The 22,990-nt window shown below is 29.9% G+C and overlaps 1 protein-coding gene and 1 long non-coding RNA gene across 6 annotated transcripts in view; one reads left to right on the top strand and one right to left on the bottom strand.

Annotated features, from left to right (window-relative positions):
* Window positions 1-8,384, bottom strand: part of LOC142330830 (pH-sensitive chloride channel 2-like) — a 120,330-nt gene extending 111,946 nt beyond the window's left edge. The window contains exon 1 of the transcript XR_012757846.1: window positions 8,344-8,384. The gene's annotated coding sequence lies outside the window, so the exon portion shown is untranslated. The remainder of the gene's footprint in view (window positions 1-8,343) is intronic.
* The window catches only part of LOC142330831 (uncharacterized), a 173,416-nt gene that overhangs the window by 12,093 nt on the left and 138,333 nt on the right, over window positions 1-22,990 (top strand). Inside the window, exon 1 of one of the 5 annotated variants that reach the window (XR_012757850.1) lies at window positions 10,295-10,654. The exons of 3 other annotated variants lie outside the window; for them this stretch is intronic. This is a non-coding gene — a long non-coding RNA (uncharacterized LOC142330831). Of the gene's footprint in view, window positions 1-10,294; window positions 10,655-22,990 lie in introns of those variants that run through there. One more of the 5 variants, XR_012757853.1, reaches the window with a different exon arrangement.

Here is a 22,990-nt window from a genome sequence, read left to right as displayed (position 1 = left end):
CACGGTGTTTTATTTGTGGATGGGGGAGTATGTTACCGTAAACTCCTGACGCACTGCATTCCATAAGCCACGTGTGCTTCTTATCACTTACCGATGCAGCTGCATCCAAAGTGTACAGAATAATTATTCAGTTCTGAATAGACTCTCATCGAGTAAAGTTCTGTTGCAGTACTCGTTCGATGCGCTTCATCGTCTGTTTAACTTATCATTAACATATACGCAAAATTATGTGGAAAGTTAATTATTTTAGTTGAACTATACCGATTGTAATAATGTTAATTATAAAAATAAAGTTCACGTTTAATTTATTAATAATTATTAATCTTTAATTGTAAAGTGTTTTACGATAAATTCGAATTCAATAAGTTATTAATGAAATAAAATTTTATGTAATTTAATAGTCGAACAAGGAAGTCATGTAGTGCCCGCATCGGTTTTTTCTTTAATGGTTTACATCACAAGAACAATTTACCCGACTTTAATAAATAAACTATTAAAATAAATATAATCTTCACCTTTAAATTTCAGCATGTAAAATAACGCAGCTTTTCGTTAGGAAATTATTTATTCAACGACTAAAACATTGACGCTATAAAATACTACCGCAATTACGTTTAAAGTTCAAGCTTCCACGATAATGGAGATACCTGGATAAATTTCTAATTAAAATCATTCTTTCGGTTTAATTAAAATATTGGTAAAAGAATTGTTCAGATCACGTCAGTGGTTGTCGAGTTAAATGGATCACCTGCACGCGCACGCGCGCACACACACACATACATATATACACATGGTTTATTACCCGTTTAATAAACTTATTGTACATCAAACATAAAAACAGGTTTTTTACCCTAATTTATTTGTTTTCACCACAGATATCTAAAAAAAACTGCAAATACGGTTCTAGGACATATTTTATTCCATTTTTTAGGTTAAAAATCATAACAAATCTGTAATTCTACTCCTTAATTAACGTCCTAAAAATTTCAGTACGACCTCATTTCACCGGGTAGCTGAAATCCGAGCAAGCTTTTACTAGTCGTAACTCGAAAACTAAGCATTTTAAGTCATGTTTGTATGAACTTTATCCATTATTTTCACGACTTGAATATGTTATGAAAGTTACGGAAGAAGAACTTCGTGATACACCTGTATATATATATATATATATATATATATATATATATATATGTTTAAATGTTTTCAGCTCCAAATACCAGTTCATTTTCTTCATAATAATAATCAATTTTAATTACTAATATAGTGTCCCAAAAGTCGCTTGACGGTGAAATATTTATATTTTATGTCATATGACGAATGTCGTTTAAAAAATTACATATTTGTTAGGTTGGTGACACACTACTTATATTGTTTTCATTTTCCCATGCGATTAAGTAGTTCACTGTTCATGTTTACCAGTGTATCTGGTTTACAGTGATCTGTAAATTAACCACGAAATATAAACTAACTTACGTTTTTCTCCTAAAATGGTGGAAGACCATAGCGATGAAGTCGTTCAGCAATTAGGAGAAAAATTTCCTCAAACTCCAGCCATATCCAGTAAATGAAGAAGTGTTAAACAGAAACATTTGTACAAAAGATTGATACAAATGTAAAAAAACGCTGTAAAAATGTGTTGAAGTACGAGTACATGGGGAACATTTTGAGCAATTCTTGTATGGTTTTTAAAAAATGTATAAAAGATTTTATTATCTATAAAAAATTGTCGATTTAAAAGCACAAGTATTGATTCAGCTTTTAAAATACTGTAATTCTCGGTCAAGCGACTTTAGGGACAGTATATATTTTTTCTTAATCAGGGTAAGAAACGGAAATACGTACAAGTAATATTTTATTTTTAAAAATCATCCCCTGTTCTTAGTTAAGAAAAAATATTTTACAGAAAAAAACAGAGAAAAGATTAAAGAAATGATTAAAGATAAAGATGATTTAACATTGTCAGTCGCCTACCTTGCCTAACGTGAAAAAATAACATTTTACCGTTTATCGAAAAAACAAACAGAATTTTTCCAAACATAGTTTACAGAAATATACGAAGAAAAAAACAACTTTTTTCAGAACTTTGATACGTTTGCTAACGTAGTGGTATTACAAATATTGCAATTGAAAATAACTCATTGTTTGAAAATCTACTTAGATATACGCTGTCACTAATTTGAGTATAGATTAAATTGTAGTCTCTGTTCTACATTTCACTGTATCACCGACTTGGACGTGCATAAATCAACAAACAAAAACACAAAACAGAATAAACCTTTGTAACCATTCTCGTGGAAACTGAATTCTTACATAAAGTTACCGACCCGCCGTGCAAATCCTAACTTTAAACTTTAAATATGAAAAAGTTTGTACGATCCACTTCTCAATAAGAAATAACATTGCTAATTGCATAAATATTATTCCCATTAATAGTAACATTTCTGTAGTACATTATGTAAAATGTTTGGACCGTCTAATTAAGTAGCAAATTTTCATGAGACGACTAAACCGATTTCATTACAGCGAGTCAAATCACACTGTGTTTCTTTCAAGCGTTTTAATGAAATGCTAACCTTGCATCATCGTTATCATTTATTACGTTTATGAATGAATACCCTATCTAAAATAAAATACTATGTTTTGTGATTATTTGAAAAAGTAAAAAAAAAAATACTAAAATGTACAATTTTATTTTATTTATTGTAAATATATTATTTACGCTATATTTTTAAAAAAATTCAGATTAAGTTTAAAACGATATGTTTAATGATAAATTAATAAAATATTTTTTTATAGTAGCAAATGTTTTAATAAATAAAAAAGTTGTTCAATAGCCGATGATAAATATGATAATTAGTAAAAATGTATCGATATACGCTGAAAGAGGACTATTTTGTAAAGAGGAATTTTAGAGGTAATAATTTTTTCGTTTCATTTTTTTTAGTAGCTGGACACATAAGAGATTTGTCAGTCGGTGACTAATGCGACGATGTTGTGGGGGTGAGAGAGGGGTTACAAAGGCAGGTGGCTTCCTTCGCTGTGATTGGCTACCGTAGGCCAGTACTACATCACGCGATACAATTTAAATACAACCGTGTAACGGTCAATATTGCTATGCGGGAAACATTGTTAGTAGTCCTATTTCTTATGTAGACATTCGGTATAATTAAATTAAATTAAGATTAGTCTATTATTTTATACTAATAACATTTTATAAAAATTATAATTAATCTCCTTTAATTTTAATAAACATATTAAAAATATTACGATAGTTTATCCGTTTTGTAAAGTAAAATTTTAATATTAAATAATAACAGATAAATTTTTCCGGTTTTATTTACAATACGACCTCGTAATATCCTACACGTATATTTTAAGGAATATGAGGTTGATGAAATTAATGAGATATTTCAAAATTAAGCCAAATTCTTAAACTATATCTTACTACATTAAACTATATCGACTGGTCGGCCAGTTTTTAATACGATAGAATGTTATAAACTAATTTATAAAATGAAATAAAGCATTAAAGGATAAAAAAAGTAATCGGTAAAACTTGTAATTAACTCGATTAAATTTAAGGTTCTAATACATAGAAGTAAGACGGCCAGATAAATACAACATTGCGTTAGACGCTATAAAAAACCTACATTCCTACATTTATGTAATCCTTTTATGTTTATAACTACAAAAAATATAATGTTATTTAATACTTCAACAAGCATCGAGACAACTAAATAGTGTGCCGACTGACCTCGTTAGGTGGGATCTTTCGTCCGGAAGGTCAGGGTTCGAATCTCAGGCGCGGTTGGAATTTTTAATTTAATTTAATATAATGTATATTATAGAATCGTTGAATTATTTATCAAAATATGAGTTTATATTGTAGCGTGTAAAGCATGTGTTTATTGAAGGCTGTTCTAACGCTCTACGATTAGTCTGTCGGCGAGAAACCGGCGACAGAAGGGCGGTGTTGTCTCCATAATAAAGCGGCTACCAACGGTTAATAATCGTCGCATATTATGTTTGTTAATTCTTCTTATATATATTAATATCTAATACGTTTTTTTATTTGAATCGACAATATACCGACATCCAGTTCATTTACTTTTATTTTTAAATTTTAATAAAACGTATAAAAAAGCCAATTCTGACCGGAATTCGAACCCGGTAGTACCTAGTACTACATTTTAACTACAGTAAAAATTTTTTTTTTTTTTTTTTTTTTTTTACTGTTTACGTTCGTAAATACAAGTAATAACATTATAATTTATCACTCTGCTAACATTTAAATATTTTAAAATGTGAGATTTAATATTTCACTAGCGAATAAAATGAAATACAAAATACTGTAAAAATTTAGTAAGAAAACGTATACTTATTTAGAGAACACAATTATAAAAGTAAGAGTCGCTCTTGGAAAGTAAATGTAACATCACAGTCAGTATCATCACCCCTTGTCTTAAACAGTAGTCTACCTCAGACAGCGCGAGAATTCTCTCGCTCATGCTCTCACTCTCTCTTTGGTGCGTGTGGGTGCCCGCAAATTTTGAGGGGTCGAAAGATCATTTAATTCCTTACTAAAAATGCACTGCAGCAATAATTTCGTTATCGGACCTTCAGCATATTTATACCGATCATAGTTCTGTTAAATATTATAAGGAATAAATATAGCCAAATCAAACTTAATTTTAATCTGACATATTTTTTATGAACCGTGTACCGATTGTTTGAAATTATTTCATAAAATAAAAAAAATTATATTTCTCACTGCGACAGGAGAGCAATCCCATCTAGATATTTCTAAACGTTCAAGTTCATCGACGCATTGAATTTATAAACTTTATTCAAACTTTTAGTTAAGAAAATATCTTCCCGTAAATGATGTTTTTAAAAACAATAAAAAATATAAACTATAGATTTTATATTTTAATTTATGTAATTATATATACATATACCTACACAAAATGATATAGGAAGAAAGTGAAAAAACTTGGGAACCGATTCCAGAGCTTGAAATTAAGAAGTTCTACAAACTTATGTCCGAAAACAATTTGTTATAGAGTTACGGCTGGCGAATTCGCTAAGGAGAATTAGGAAGAAGCAGTTTCACGTAACTACCCTTTTGAAAACGGAAATGAAGTTCAGTCGTACAAATGACAACTTTACTTCTTTCACCGCAGGGAAGGGTGTATATACCTGTACAACAATTCCAGCCGCGGAGTAATTCGTTGGTTGTGTATACATTAAATAACTGCCGGGTAACCAAGTATCTTACTTGAAATTTACATTGAATTAATCATTCATTATATTGTTGCAATAGTTTCATACTTTTAATTAAGTTCACATTTTTAATTGTATATTAAATATGCTGCCTAGCTAGAACAGACGTAGAACTTACTAATGTTATTTCTTCAACATTTTAAAGGAAATTAAGATTCATACATTAATAATTTTAACAATAATTAAGTTCGTTCATTAACAATTAAGAAAAAAATGACAGATGTTTACATTTAAACAAGCGGACAAATGAATCGTACTTTATTTATGACTAATCATGTCTCTGATAAATATAACAATAAAAAATAATACAATTTATTATTTTTTAATTTCTGAAATTAAAAAAATGATAATAATAAAAAATTTATAAAAGACAATTTTATAAGATGCCAAAAAAATCATATACACCGGGCCCCATAAAATATTATTGGAGGAGACAATCATTAATTTTTAAAGTTTAATTCACTTTTAATAAAATGCCTACAAAGATTTTATGACTTCCAAATTACTTTCCTGTAATCTTTATTTTTATGAAGGAACAGCCTGAGAGTGTAAATGCAGAAAAACGATTTTGTGAGCGGAACAGTCGAGGAATCGATAATTATTTAAATTAACGGGTTGGCCAATTAGCTTTATTTTTGTTACGAGTTAATAATTAATAAATGAATAAAATACAATGAAAAAATTTCAGCCTATAACTAGCCCAAATATAAAACAGAATAATAGCATTTCCTGAATGATGCTGAGGAAACACGTACGACGGAGAGAGTAGTAGCGTCAATGGAAAGTTCTGGGTTTATTCCCAGCAAGATTTGGTATTTCTCATATCCTACAAATCTCGAATGAAGGAGAATGAAGGAGTGATAAGTTAAATGTTAGCACATTACGCCATTATTTACCATCGGCTGTGAAATTACATAACTAATAACTTCGTTATAAATACAAACTTGTTTAAATCTGAGTCTTGGTTAAACAAGCGATTTTTTTTCAGCATTTTAATAATTATTTTTCTCTCAGATTTCTCACCGCGTTTAAGTCACATAATGTTTGAGGTATGGAGATCCGAATATTAGACAATTTAATAAACATTAATCTCAGATTATGTTTAATTTGAATTATAATTAATTTCTGAATTTTGTTGCAAGAAGATCTCTCTGATAATTCGAGTACTTAAATCAAGCAATGATTTATGTAAATTTTACGGATAAATAAAATATGTAGGTCCGGTTAATCAGGAGATCGGATGTATAAGATCAGTGATCATTTTACTAACTGTATTATACAAATTAAAAAATTACCATAAACAAAAACGTTATTTAAGATTTATCAAAGTTCTCTTAGATTTGTCATCGCTTTTAAGTCGCAAAATGTTTGAGATATGGAGGTCCAAATAATCGACGTTTTAATAAACATTAATCTCAGATTATATTTAATTTGAATCACAATTTTGTAACAAGAAAATCTCTCTGATAATTCGAGTACTTAAATCAAGCAATGATTTATGTAAATTTTACGGATAAATAAAATATGTAGGTCCGGTTAATCAACAGATCGGATATATAAGATCAGTGATCATTTTACTAACTGTATTATACAAATTAAAAAATTAACATAAACAAAAAAGTTATTAAGTATGATTTTTTTAAACTTTTTAACACTACTACATAAACGACAAAATCATTAATAGTACAACCATATTGTTGAATGAGAATTTAAGACTGACTTTTTTTTTTTTTTTCATCTTCCTTACTGGTTGCAAGATTTATTATGTAAAGGTATTGAATAAGTCAAACGCAACGGAGTAAAATAAGAGATGCCGATTTTGGCGGGTGAAGAGTCAACGGGGAAGAAAAAAATCAGTATAAATGACGACATAGCATTTGTCAATCACAAAATGTTAGAATTGTTTCATATACAAGCTCCCTCCCTATTAAGAATAGTATTCTGTGTATAGTAACCGAAGCGCGCGCGCACAATTTTAATTATATATAAATACTGAAATATACTGTTCTATATAAATATAATTTTTTTTTCTCGCTCAAAATTTGTTATAGCAAAACCTTTGTAATTACAAAAATTAAATCAGATAAAATTTTCAAATTTTTGAGAGAGAGCACTATTTAAAAAATACACTATTCAAAAAATATCACTATTTACAAATATTCACTATTTCCTTCGCTATTTAAAAATATTTTCTTGAGTGACAGAACAATGATAAGTTCGTCAAACTACCTATCCTCTTAAATCTATTCATTTATGAATATTTAACGACACGAATGAGATCGGTGAACAAACGGTAAGCTACTTGGGAATCGAACTAAGGAGCTCCAGTAAATCAGAGTATATTTTTGATAACGATACCGATGCAAATTTTTTCTTGCGTAGCACGTTTCATTCTCGTTACCCGACTTAAAACTTGTTAATATATCTAAAATGAAATATTAAATTCGATACTTAAAAACTCTCTTTTTCCTCGTGAAATACATTTTGCTTATATGAGACAGTTAATTTGATACACAATATATTTTACTTTCCTTCTTAATTAATGGTCGAATAACCTAATATATAACGTGATTCGTTTTATTTATTTTTTCGACACAGTTTCACTGCTATTTAGATACATTATTAAGATAAATAATTATTAATTTATTTCGTAAAAATAAACAAGTGTAAACTGGATTCTAACATTTTTAATTAATAAATATTTTAAAAATGGAATATTGAGTAGATACTAATTTAGTAAATACAATGACAGTAATTGTGTGTAAATAACGAACAGAATAAAGACGGTTTATCGGGTGTTACATCGCACTCAATAATCTCAAAGGGGAGGTTTAATAAAATATTTTGTGTATGTGTTTATGTGAAATTTTATTTAAGGTGTATTTACATTATACTGAAGTGCTTTCTTGTTCAGTAATTCTAATCTTTATACGAAAGAATTTTTGTTAAAAATATTGCTTAATTTACTCGTATTTTATTTGAATAATATAAACAAAGAATAAAATAACTGCAAATAATTGTTTAAAAAATTCTAATATTAGAAAAGCAAATAAAACTTACCTTAATCAGTAATAAGGAATATACCAATAGAGATGTACAATGCGTTGATTACGTTAGGTTAAAGAACACTGTTGGGTAGAGGCTTTAAAGGTACGGTGAATTGAGTAATTATGTCCGACAGTTTCCCGCCAATAATGCAAGACTAAACAACTGCCTGTATTTCTTTAGTTTACCATCATGACGTTTGTCTTCCTTCCCCCCCCCCCACTACTCTAACGACCATCGCCCGTAAGACACAACAACCACACTTTTAAACAACAAAATTATTCCATCTAAAATTTAGTTCGCAAACTGCTTCTTTCACCCTCAATTTTTTTAACTAGACCATCCATTATGCGTTGTCTAATACTAAATTACTGTTGTTATTTTTAAAATTTATTATCAATCTTGCGGAACTTATATTAATGAGAATAAATTTTCACTTACACTATAAATGTACGTATTACTCTAACAGCCAACCAGACACAAAGGGGTTATAATGAGATTTTCACTTATTATTTAATTACACCTAATTATCAGTTTATATAAGTAATCAAATACATGTAAATACGGACCCTCACCCACGCGTACATTTTTTATTATTAACTATTACTGTATTTGTCTAAATATGAAATCAGGGATTAAAAAAAAATAGTATTATTTTTTTTAGATGTAACGTGACCTCTACAATATTAGAGAGGTAGTTGCTTACCTGCTAGACTAAATGTTCCGGATTCGTTACTCGGTTAGGATCTGGAAAATTTATAATAGCGCATTCTCTAATTACTTTAATAGTTATCAGCTCAAAAAGAAAAATAACAAAGCCACATCTGTTATGACAGATTATAAAAACTACAAATGGTACGTAAAGAGGTAATGATTAGTATTATATCTAAATTTCAAAGTTATCATATCTAGCCGATTTCGGTACTTTACTGTTAAGCCCGTCTGCAATATCAAAATCAAATGGATATTGTACACCCACAGATCTATTTATTAATACACTTTATTACACGTGTAAATCCTAATTTAATTTTATTTAGATCTTTTAAAATATATTTCGTCGTTCTTAAATAATACTTGGCTCTCGATGAATGAAACAATCCAAAAAATAAACTAAATAATATGGAATTAGATTTAGTCGGATTTTGTAATCTATTTTGTCATCTCCGTAACAGAAAAACCGAATGATATACTGAGGGTTTTGGGTCCGATTCTTGGCTTGAACGATAGCTGACATGTTTAATGTTTTTCTGGGTATTATCAATTAAAAAAAACGTTACCCTTAGGCTGAAAATCTAAGAGTATTTCTCAGCTTGGCGAAAGTTCGTAGCGTATTATGCTTATCCGGCTATCAGTTTTATTCATCACATTAAGACCGTGTAAATGAAAATAAAAAAAGTTAAAAAAATTCAATAAAGTCGAATTCGAACCGATGTGCCTTCCCCTTGTAAGATCCAAATATTTCATTAATTAAAATTTATTTTGGCTATAATTCTGGAACCGATGAAAATAAATATCACTTATGACATATCGTTGAAAATCTCTCATCGAGGGCTTATTACTGCAGTTAAGAAAAATTTTTAAATTCAAATTTTTTTGGACTTTATTGGTTCAGTCGATTGCAATCAAAAGGAGAGGTGCACAACTAGATGTTACAACAGTCCTAAATCCAAAATTTCAACATCCTATGGCTAATCGTATTTGATTTATGCGAGATACATACATATGTACGTACAGACGTCACGCCGAACTAGTCAAAATGGATATTTCTGTTGAAATTTGAAAACAGGAATTTTTCGTGATCACAATACTTTCTTTATTTCGTACAAGGAAGTAAAAAAGCCTAACAATTTAAATAAAAAGATGGCTTCTTAACAAAGATAGAGTGAAAAAAAAAATTACTAACTGATAACTTTGCTCATAATTTTGATTGTGAGAGGGAGTGTACGAAGAAATGGCACAAGATAGCGTTAGTTGCTATGAGTGCATTCGACCTCTCCTCCTTCGACTTGGTTCGTCAAAACAACTGGTGTGTCAAACTATTTGCTACGTTGATAAAAAATTATATTTGATTATAATATTATTAGCTCCTTTCATTATATACGGCGATTATAGTGAAAATAAACAAAACTTATATAGCATATTATGTGATATTTTCTTTCTGATAACTTATTAATCTAATGTAAGTGTTATTTACGATTAACGTTGTCAAATACAGTAATAATATGTATTTCTTTACGATATGTAGTACCGTGTTTAAACCCGTATCAAATTTTGTTTACTATCAAATTTTATGTGAATCTAAACGACGAATTCTACATGTAACTAGGTAAGTTCTTTGAATAACAGTATTTTGTATTAAGAAAAATATTACGCTATTAAGTACAAGTATTAGCAGGAATTATGGTAGTTTAATGAACTAAACGTTTTATTTTTGCTCGATTTGTAAGGCTTTAAAAAATAATTTTTTTTAACTTAGCCAAACATATTTTTATTCCTGTTATTTTAATTTAAATTAAATAAAATTTATTATAGATTATTTTATAAAAACGATTTGCTTTCAAAAAAGTACCGATAACTAGAAGACGGTTGCGGATTCTTTGGTAGACTAAACTTTTTATTTCTATTTATATGTGCTCTAATAATTGCTGCTTATTAATTATTTCGTGTATCAATATTTATTGAAGTTCTAATCTAACTTTTTTAAAAGTTACGTTTCTGTTAATAACGAAATCTTTTGCCTGTCTGCATTTCGTGATTAATAAATTAGGTATCTATTTTAGAAAGGTATCGTTCAGTACGAAATAGTTTACAAATTTTTGGCACTTTTTTTAACTTATATTAATGTATTCTGCAGATCAAAACGGTCGGATTTTATTTTAGATGGTCAGATTTATTATTAATTTTTTTATTCGACAAAAAATTTTAGCCGATATTTTTGTTGTGATTTCTTTTTATTAATCGTGATAACTTACGATGTACAATATAATAAATGAAAGCGACTTTTAAAATTAACCTGTATGTATTAGCTGAAGAACATCGCCAACGGTACATGAACGGGTAATGGTAAGGCTTTCAGTTATTTAATTTTATCTAATATTCAATTTATATATATATAATTTCAACAGCACATGATATCGTGATGATTGCACGTATACATAAAAGCACATTCGCCTGCGTGTTTTTATAATCCTTTTTACTTCCTTCCACGAAGTAAAGTATTGAGATCGCAAAAAATTTCGGTTTTCAGATTTCAACGGAAATATCCATTTTGAACATCCCTGAATCCATTTTGATAGTTTCGGCGTGACGTCTGTACAAATACGTACCTACGTATTACGACTCAAAAACGATTATGTACGACTCAAAACGTAGCATGTTGATACAGGACTGTTGTAAAATCTAGTTGTGCACCTTCCTTTTTGACTGCAATCGACTGAACCAAAAGTATTCAACAAAGTCCAAAATCCAAAAACATTTTGATTTTGGACCTTTTCTTAACTGCAGTAATAAGCCCTCAACGATATATCGTAAGAGATTTTCAACTGTAATAATCATAAGGAATACTTATTTTCAGTGGTTCCATAGTTATAGCCAAATAAAATTTTAATTAATGAAATATTTGGAGCTTATAAAGGAAGGCACATAGGTTTGAATAAGACTTCATCTCCTTTTGTTTAAAATTTTTTTTTTTTAATTATAATTATTTTTTTAATAATTATTAACCCGTGATTGTAAAAAAAAATACAATAAATAATTATTCAATAATAAAAAAAAATCACAAGTTATTACTGAAATAAAATTTTAAGTACTTTTAAAAATGTGTATGTGTAATTTAATAGGCACCATTACACATGTGTATATGTAACAGATTTGGTGAAACATCTGATTTCTTAATACTAATTGAAAATTATAATTTAGAATCGTATTATTTTTGGATTTTCTATTTCAATTTCTGTTTAATTTTATTTAATTATTCTGAATTTCCGTTTAATTTTATCTACATTAAAGTTAACTACAGCGACTGAAAAATAGACTCTCACAAGAACAACATAGAAACTGAAGCATACATGCCCGATCTTTAATAAATTGCAAAATATTTTCTTATATTTTAGTTCATTACTCCTCTGATACTGTCAGACAATATTCTCTCTTAGTCGGAGTCGATCATTTCGTTTATTTGTTTTTTGTTGCCGATCATTTAATCGCTCTTTGGTTTGGTATAATTCTTCTGATCTTAATTTGCGTATACGTTCTCTAGTTTTCAAATTTTTTCCATTTTTATTCATCATCCGATTTTTTAAAATTATGTAGAACTCCATTTCTTTCCGTTTCCAAATACCTCTCAGATACGCAGTATAAAGCTATTCCCGTACTGAAATATCACCCGGTATATAGAAAAGAACATGTCCTGAATGATCGACTGATTCATTAACGTCCAGTAAAAGTACTGAAAAACGGATGAAATTTTGAATTTTGTTCTTCTTACGGTGTTCCATTTCAGTAAAATGAATTTCTTTAAATTCCCAGTATATAGAGTTAAAACGGAGTAACAATGAAACTTAGTATTTTTTTTTTTTATTTTTAGTAACAAATGAAGATATCAACTTGGTCTTTGGCGTATGTAATTCTCATTTAAATATTTAAAAACAAGTTTCTTCATTTTTTGAAAATCAGCCGTAAAAGTAATAAGAAAAGTAAAAAAAGCATATTTGAGCAATCCTTGCAAATTTTCCCCCTTTCCGACTATATTAAACGAGATACGTATTCGCTAGATTGGGGCTTACAAAATACTCTTTCAGATATATATCGAAAAAACAGTTTCGGGATTTTTTAAGGGGTGCAACGGCTTACAATATATACGAAATTTTTTCTAAAATATTTGTTTTATAAAGATTGATTATTGAAATTGATAGATTAATTTGTACGGGTGTTTAATAATGTTACTTTCTTTATCATTAAATTCAATATTAGCAGTGTTGAGTAAGTCCGCTCAAAACTTATGTTCCCAATTAATTGCATTATTACGAATTATATTGTTATTATGTTTTGTATTTTCATTCATTACACCGCTATTCATAACAGATAACAATCTCTTGTTCATCTAATTAACAAATGATTGTTAAATATATATTTAATTAACATATGTTCCTGAAGATGGAAACAATATTTACCGAAAGTGCTAGAATATAATCTCGACTAATAATTGTTGTTAAGCGGAAATGATAATTTATAGAAACCTTTTATAAACTAATATAATATGCTTAATACTAATATATAATATTAGTAATATAATTACTAATTAATATGCCGACTATTTTGAAACCCGCATTCTTCAGCTCGTTTAAAGTTTCGGGTCCTGTGCTGACCAAACTGTTGCTGGGAAGAAATTACAAAACACTGATATTTCTTACAAATTGTGTAGGCTTTTTTTCAAATTAAATAAAATTAAATTAAAATTATCATCGGTGGCTAATCGATTCTTTTCGACTACGATTAAAGAAGACTGTATAAACTGTATCAACTATATAAATGAAGGACACAAAGAACGATCTAATTTTGTCTGACATATTTCGGAAATAAAAATTAAGATAGTTCCATCATTATAACGAGCATAGTTACTCGATAATTGTCCGATTCCCGGCAAGTTCTGACATTTTTTCATTTATCATTTTATCTTAATGATAAATGATAATTATATCATATATTTAATCTTCATCGTTAAATATATAGCTTCTAGGAAGTTTTTAGTAGTATAATAAAAATAATTTAAACATATTTTTCACTCGTATTCCAGTTCATGCGGTGAACGTGTTGTTTACTACTACTTTGACCTTGCGCCAAAGTGCAAATGATGTTTTGCGTTTTTAGTAGTACGTAAGTCCCAAGCAACCTTTCAATCTCTCCCTGTTTCTGTCTGTCAGTGGGTGTGAGTGAAATATTTTTAATAAATTACATCCTAGCAGTTTTTTTTTTGTCTTCAGTCATTTGACTGGTTTGATGCAGCTCTCCAAGATTCCCTATCTAGTGCTAGTCGTTTCATTTCAGTATACCCTCTACATCCTACATCCCTAACAATTTGTTTTACATATTCCAAACGTGGCCTGCCTACATAATTTTTTCCTTCAACCTGCTCTTCCAATATTAAAGCGACTATTCCAGGATGCCTTAGTATGTGGCCTATAAGTCTGTCTCTTCTTTTAACTATATTTTTCCAAACGCTTCTTTCTTCATCTATTTGCCGCAATACCTCTTCATTTGTCATTTTATCCGCCCGTCTGATTTTTATCATTCTCCTATAGCACCGCATTTCAAAAGCTTCTAATCTTTTCTTCTCAGATACTCCGATCGTCCAAGCTTCACTTCCATATAAAGCGACACTCCAAACGTATACTTTCAGAAATTTTTTCCTGACATTTAAATTCATTTTTGATGTAAACAAATTATATTTCTTACTGAAGGCTCGTTTCGCTTGTGCTATTCGGCATTTTATATCGCTCCTGCTTCGTCCATCTTTAGTAATTCTACTTTCCAAATAACAAAATTCTTCTACCTCCATAATCTTTTCTCCTCCTATTTTCACATTCAGCGGTCCACTTTGTTATTTCTACTACATTTCATTACTTTTGTATTGTCCTTGTTTATTTTCATGCGATAGTTCTTGCGTAGGACTTCATCTATGCCGTATATTGTTTCTTCTAAATCCTTTTTACTCTCGGCTAGAATTACTATATCATCAGCAAATCGTAGCATCTTTATCTTTTCACCTTGTACTGTTACTCCGAATCTAAATTGTTCTAGCAGTAAACATAATTATTTATAAAAAATTTAATTTTCTACTTACCGGTTTATGTATTCCTCGACGTTGTTTACATTCGCAGGATGCGAATATTTTTTTGGAAATACATTGAGTAAATTGAAATACATAGTAGAAAGCATTACTAGTTAAATTATAAAAATTTTAGCGAGGTATGTTTATCGCCTAGTAACTTGATAAACGTAATACAAAATTATATGCAGCTATTATTCTTTGATGTTAATTTTGAATATTTTTTAAATTTAATTTCAACAAAAACTTTCCGGTGTATATATATATATATATATTATTTACATATTTATATACATACTTTATATATACATATATATATATATATATATATATATATATATATATATATATATATATATATATATATATATATATATATATATAATATGTATATATATATATATATATATATATATATATATATTATTTACACATTTATATACATATTTTATATATATATAATTTCTTCACGAAAGTGAAGATAAAAGAAAATCGAAATTTCAGTGAAAAAATAGTAATCATTTTTACAGTATAACACACACACACACACACACACACATATTATTATTATTATTATTATTATTTTATTTTTAATAGTTATTATTTTCAAAAGTATTATAGTAAATCATTTTTATGATGTTAAAGTAGTTTGCACATTATTTGAATTTCGTAATCTTTATTAAATATTTTATAATTTATCATTATAAATTATAATCTTGATAACAAAAAATAAATTAAAAATAATTTGATACATGTTATTACTTTACTTGTTTGATGGTGTCGGCATGTCAAGCGTAATCACAAATAATGTCGTACATTTCAAATAACGATGCGTCAGCAGTTTGTACGTGATTCGCAATACTGTATTTATTATTTTGTTACGGCTCTAAAATGGTTACTGATGTAAGAAATATTTATTTTCTTTGTGTTATTGGTTTACTACTTTAAACAGCGTTTTTCAACCTTTCAGTATTTGCGACCCAAATTTCAATCATAATTTTCATCGCCCCTCTCATACAATAAATATGTATTTTGAGTATTTTGACATGAAAGCTACACACGACCTTAATTACAAACCTTACAAATTGCCAAGAATAAGTAAGTTTACTGATATTTGCCGACTCCGATCCGCCCGCTGCATTGACAAAACCAGAATCGATGCCTCTCTATTGCTCTCAGTCATACGTCCGCCATATTGGATATTTTCGCGACTTCGCGATAAGTTCCGATTCGTCTCGAAAATTCTGGAACGTCTGCGCAAACGTGTATAAATGCTGCACCTCGTTCGATTCCAGCCGGTCTCGGTCGAGTCGATCCTTATATCGCTATTCGAATCTATCGTGAATGCGTATGTTGTAAATTGCGATTAACGATATAAAATATTCACGGCGGTAAATTTATACAGAATCACGGATAAATTTTTAAGCGGGTGTAAGCGAGCATTAGACGATATTGAAGCATCAACAGGTGCACAGAGGAGGGTGGTTCTGAAAATAAAATCAAAAAATATTCTCAAGAAATCTTAAATTTTGGATTTACTAGTACTGAAGTAAATAAAAAAGAAAAGCCGTGCGTGTCATTTGCTCAAATGGTTTTCAGCAGTTAGCATGACACCTAATAAACTTAAACGACATTTGGAAACGCTTCATAGCGAGTACGGTAACAAACCCCGAGAATTATTCGGATTAAAATTAAAATCATGAAAGACAATATCGTTGTAAAAAATACCTTGTGAAAAAAAGCCGTACTTGCCTCTTACAAAGTTTCATGTAAAGCCTCACACCATCGGTGAAAACTTACAATCACAGTCCATACCTCTATCAAATTACTCTGTTGCCCGTCGAATCGGCGATGTAGCTGAAGATGTACAGCATCAGCTTTTCGGGAAGTCGCGTGACTAAACGTTTTTCAATTCAGCTTGATGAGACAACAGATAGCAATAAATAGCAGAAAGTATTTCGTTGACTATGTTGCGATTTTGTGATGGTATGTCAACGGTAGAAGAACACCTTTAATGCAAACCGATAGAACTCGAAGCAACAGCGCTCGCATTATTTGCTATTTTAAATGATATTATAAACGAGGCAAACGTAGAGTAGAAAAATTGCGTCGGAATATGCACCGATGGTGCTCCTTCAGTGTCTCTAAGATTCCAAAGCGCTTACGAAACAAAATCTCCACAGCGTGTCTGGATATATTGAATGATCCGCAGAGAAGCTCTGGTTTCCAAAGAAATGATTCGCGGTCTGAATATTGTGTATTGTGCTAACCCCTAAAATCAAGAATCTTTTCTGCACTTCGTAAAGACACGGTCGCAGTACATTCACAGCGTTACTATCTCATTGCGGGTCAATATGTTTATCACACGGGAAATTTTTTCAACGTGTTTATGAATTAAGAGATAAAATCACTATTTTTGTAGAAGAGGAAAACCGACCGGAAGCCGAGAAGTTTCGAGATGGTTTATTTACGATGGAACTGACCTACTCGGTCGATATATTTGAGAAATTAAATACCTTGAATCTTCAGTTCCACGGAGGAAATACACATATGTTTGGTACGAGTGATAAATTTAATGTTTTTGTAGAAAATTGGAATAGCGGAGCAGAAATTTAAAGTAAAAAGATCTAGAAATATTTGTAAATGCGAATGAACGTGTTAAAACTTACAGGGCCGAAGAAAAAAATTTAAAAGTTGTTTTTTTAACCGTTGAAAATCATTTAGCGGTGCCGACAAAGAATTTTAAAAAGTTTTTCTTGCTGATGAAAACTCGATAGCAAGTTACGAGTAGCTTAGGTTTCCGTTCCAAAATACTACCTAAGGGCTTTCAAATGCCGAAGAAATCTTCATAGTCTTCGTAGAAAGTGGCGTAAGCAAAAGACAATCTATTAAAAATCGCTGTTTGAATTTTGTTAGGGGTAGATGGATTTTGTACAAAAAACAAGAGCGTTTCGTGTACGGTTACCGTTTTCAACATCCTACCTTAGCGAAACCGGATTTTCTGCGGTGGCTGCTTTGAAGGCAAAATATAAATCTCGGCTAAATATAGAAAAAGAATATAGAAAAAAGAAGAGTGTTTGTTTCGAATATTAAACCTTCCTTTAAAAAACTTAACTCTGCCAGACGGGCCCAAGGGAGTCGCTAATAATTATTAAACTAGTTATAAATGTATTATATCAGTGTAAATGTATATTTTATTATTTATTATGTAAGAATGTATTTTATTTTGCTTTCCTTTCGGCAAATTAATACATTTTTTTAATAATATTTTCTTTTCGATATGCTCGCGCTCTTATTTAATGTTATCAGGCCCCCCTACGAAGCGCGCTCCACAGCTTGAGAAACAATGCAATAAACCGCTTCCGTTTCGAAATGCAAGTTAGGTCAACGGTTAAAAATTCGTTGTTGTATTATGTTCGGGATAAGGGCTATCCTAGCTGCTGTTTGTAGCAGTGAGTTTTACTGCAACGTGTGCGATTGCATTAGTGCAGTAATATACCGGGCGAGTCGATTTGTTACTCCTTACCGGTATTTTTTTAATACGTTATTGTCTATCGCGGTTTGTCAGCATCGATATAACCTAAAATATAGCTGCCGTGTAATTAATTAATAAATAACCTCGATTCAGTCGGTGCGAAACGAAAACATCAGATAAAAAATGAATTATTTTTACAGTATTTATTGTTATTTACTTTTATTAGGCTATTAACTCAAATTACAAGATAATGGTTATTGATTGTACTGAAAAGCGGCCTATGAACAACAGACCGCTTTTTCACATATTAATATCGATTAACCAAAACGATCTTAAAAGTAATTCAATCATTTGGACTTAATATTGTAAGTCCAAATCTTTTACGTAATGTACACAACGGAAATGTTACTATTAATGAGAATAATATTCACGTAATTAGCAATTTTTGTCTTCCTGAGCGGTGGATCGCGCAAATTTTATCCGTATTTTAAGTTAGGATTTGTTTGGTGCGGTTCGTAACTTTACGTAATAATTCAGTTTCCACGAGGAGGTTTAAAAAGGTTTATTCTATTTTGTGTTCTTTATATTTTGTTATTAATGCACGTCTAATTTGCTACATTCAGTAGAACGTAGAGAAGATACTATAAACTAATTTATTTACTCTCAAACCTGTAAAACTGTATACCTATGTTTCAAGCGATAAGACTAATTTTTAACGATATCACTAAGTAAGCGATCGTATAAAATTCATGAAAAAATGTTTTTCTGAGTATTTTTGTAAAAAATGTTTGGAAAAATTTATTCTGTTCTCTGATAAATTATAAAATTAATATTTTTATCTGAGATAATTTAAAGTAATGATTTATTTTCATGGAAAAATAAATAATAATAATAATGGTTAAAAATTAATCTGGATAAAAACAAATTAATAAATAACAAAAGAAAATTGATATTTTAACATGCCAACGAAATTATAAACACCACTTCCCTATGTACGTTATCTGACTGAGGAACACGGTTAAAAAAAAATGACTTAGGACCTATGATTAAAAAAGAATTTCCTAAATACATTTTTTATTCTGATAAATTTATTAAACTGAAATGGCAGATGTGCTCCTCTGCGGATAAAAAAAACTGTCTAGCATTTGTGTGGATTCCCATAGATTTACAATAAAAGTTGAATTTTATTCAGACAGATTCCAGTTCAATTCTCTATTCTTGGCGATAAATAAATTACTTTTTAAATTACGAATAATGTATTATAGATTTCATTAGTATCAGCGGTTCGGTAGCGAATCTAGCTGCAGGACATGATGTCATCGATGTAATATTTATATAAAAAATTTAATATTTATATTATCGTTCGATAATTTTTTGGCGTATTTCTCACAATGTGATCGTTTAAGATTTCAGAGTCGATTTTCGGTTGACGTTCATCGTTTGTCGGGTTTATCATTTGGGTAATATATTTGCAAGGTTTCTTTGCGTTACCTTATACGTTCAGAGATTTATTATTAAAATACTCAATTTTTTATTTTGAAATTACATTATTCGAAATAAATGTATTTTTTATAGTTCTTTTTCATTCTGATATTAAACGGTTGTTTAATTTTTTTGGTAAACCTACTGTCTTTCTTCCTAATGAAATCGACTGTGCGTGGGGTTGTCCATTTTTAAGCGGTTGCTTTTTACGGGATATCATAAATGTATAAGCGTAATCTCTTATGTATTCTGTCAGTGTGGTAGTGAAAGTTTTCACCGAGTCGGCTATATTATCCGAGTTATTAGAATAAATGCTGATCTATATTTCTTGTTCTAAATTTTCATAATTAAGTTTAGTTACGTTAGTGATGGTCGAATTACTTTTAAGCTTGTTTGGTTTGTCGACATTAGTATGCACTGAAGTGGAAAAGCGATCTGTTTTTTCCGTTTTCAAAACGGTATTTATGTTGTTACTTTTAAGGAAAATACGGTCGATACATGAAATATTTTCAATTTGAACCGTATTGTGTTTATTTATCTAGGATTTAAAACCATTTATATGTAAGGCGGTTAAATATTCATTTGTCGGTTTATTGTCGTCTAAAATATTTATATTCATATCTTGAACAAGAATTTTTATTTATAAATAAATACGACGTGTGACAGTGGTTTTACTAGTAAGTTTTATAAAAGGGATAAGCTAAATCAAAGACAGTTATATTCAGTTTGTTGAATTGACTAGCGTATTATTAACAACCGAAATGGAATTGGAATGGTGGGGGAGAGGTGAAATAGAAAAGAGAGGGAATTTCGTGAGTATATATATATATATATATATATATATATATATGGTTTTAAAGGAGAAGCGACGATGATGTAGTCTCACGTAAAGATGTGTACAAATTAATAGTTATTTTTTATTTTTTAATAAATGTAAGAATTTTGAAGTTTATTTAAACCAAAATATTTCAAAATGTGGCAGATTTTAACTACGCATTTAAACGAAACAAAATGTTAACAGCAATAAATATTTACTACTATTCAAATGCAAACCTTAATCGTTGGAATCTAAATAAATTTAAATAAAATTAATTATTAATTAGCTTTAAAAATAACTAATTTATTGCTTTATTGATTTTTTTTTCTATTTCGTTTATTTTTCTAAAATATTTAATTCTTTTGTTTTGTAATTTTGAACATATTGTTTCGTTTAATACCGATTAAAATCTATCGCATTTTCAAATATTTTTTTTTAATAAACTTCCAAATTCTTTTGTTTGCGTTATGTTTCTGTGCAGTTTATTCGTACTGTTTTACTCGAAATCAAATTCTCTACAGATTTTGTTTAAAACCTTAATGTGTTTATCCCCGTTTAACAATGTTATTTTAAACCAAACGTAAAATAGTGTTTTTTTTTTCAACTACAATCTTTTGTTTTATTACACCAAATTTCTCAAAAACACAGTTTCTCAAAAAATACAATTCTAAGACCTACGTTTTTCAATTTTTCAGGTCAGATTTCATATAAAACTACAACTTCTCCCTTAATTTGGATGCCAGTATTACAGTCTAGCTTAATTTTAGGAATGGAATGGAATGCAAAGTTGGCAGGAGTCTATTACTCCCTACTTTATCGCAGAACCTGGACAGAGTCCCTTGCTGCTGGATCATTCTAATCGGGCTTGTTTTTTTTTTTAAAAGGTTATTTTTTTTAATCTCGGATCTAATTTTTCAAGTTTTGTCTATTATTATTTTAGTGAATTTAAGACGGATTTAATTGCATTCCAATCCGTTGTTAAACCAGCGTTATCGAACCCATTTCACGGGCCGACCGCGGAAGGCTAGGCTTATAAAGCCTGTCCTTCCGACGTAATTCCCCTTCAGACCGTCCACTGAAGTCCTTTCGGTGCTAACTCTTTAATAGGCTAGCAGGAATACGCCACAACGGGGCACTAGCTATAAGGAGGGAGCAATGCGTCCCCTTTTCCGGAGGAGTCGCAATTGCTGGGTTATTTTGTCTTATTGTAAGTTTTGAAATAGGAGAGGTTGTGTAGAAGCTCTTCATCCGCTTCTGGTATGGCTGCCCTTCAGGACGCATCTCTGCTGGGCTCTGTTCCGGACTCCAGTCCGTGATGTTGAGGCGAGTGGTTGGTCTTCCTTCTTCTACTTCCGAAGACCTCTTCGTTCTGCCCTTAATTTTATTTAAGGAAGGCACAGAAAGCAGGGCGAAATCTTTCGCCAACCGACATTCGTTAACGAAGCGTTTCCGAACATATATTAGTATAAATTTTCACCGGTATTTCACGTCCTAAATATTTGTTATATACTTGGTGAATCACTCTGTATTAAACAGATAACCGATATGTGGAATGCTAGAACCACGTTGAATGTTTTCCTTTAAATACAATATTCTGGAAGTGTATTTTTCTTAATTTGAGACCGGTAAGCCGAGTTGTTTTGTGCCTACAGTGTTAGAACAAGTCCTGAAAGTTTGTTATATTTTTCGTGAATATCTGTACATTCCTGTCTTTTTAATTTCTCTAACGTTTATTTTCTTCTGCTACTTTTTCGATTAAATTTCCTGATATCTCAAAAAGTAAAGAAAATTCAATTTCAATCCCACACTCACCGTGTAACCGAAACTAGAACCGTAATTTTCTTCGAAAATTCTGTAAAAAATGGATGTGTTTGAAATCCAAATTAATTATTTAAATACAAACGCGTGAAATAATGTTAAAATATAATGTACATTAAATATAAAAGATTACTACAAAATGATTTAAAATTTCGGTATTAAAGATTACTTTGAGCGCATCTTTTAGTACACATTGAACGGGAAACAGATAAATCGTGTTTTTTTGTTGTTTTTTTAATTAATA

Source organism: Lycorma delicatula, chromosome 10 (assembly GCF_047948215.1).
Source record: "Lycorma delicatula isolate Av1 chromosome 10, ASM4794821v1, whole genome shotgun sequence".
NCBI lineage: Eukaryota > Metazoa > Arthropoda > Insecta > Hemiptera > Fulgoridae > Lycorma > Lycorma delicatula.
Note: the sequence above shows the minus strand (reverse complement) of the source record. Positions and strands in the feature narration are given on the sequence as shown.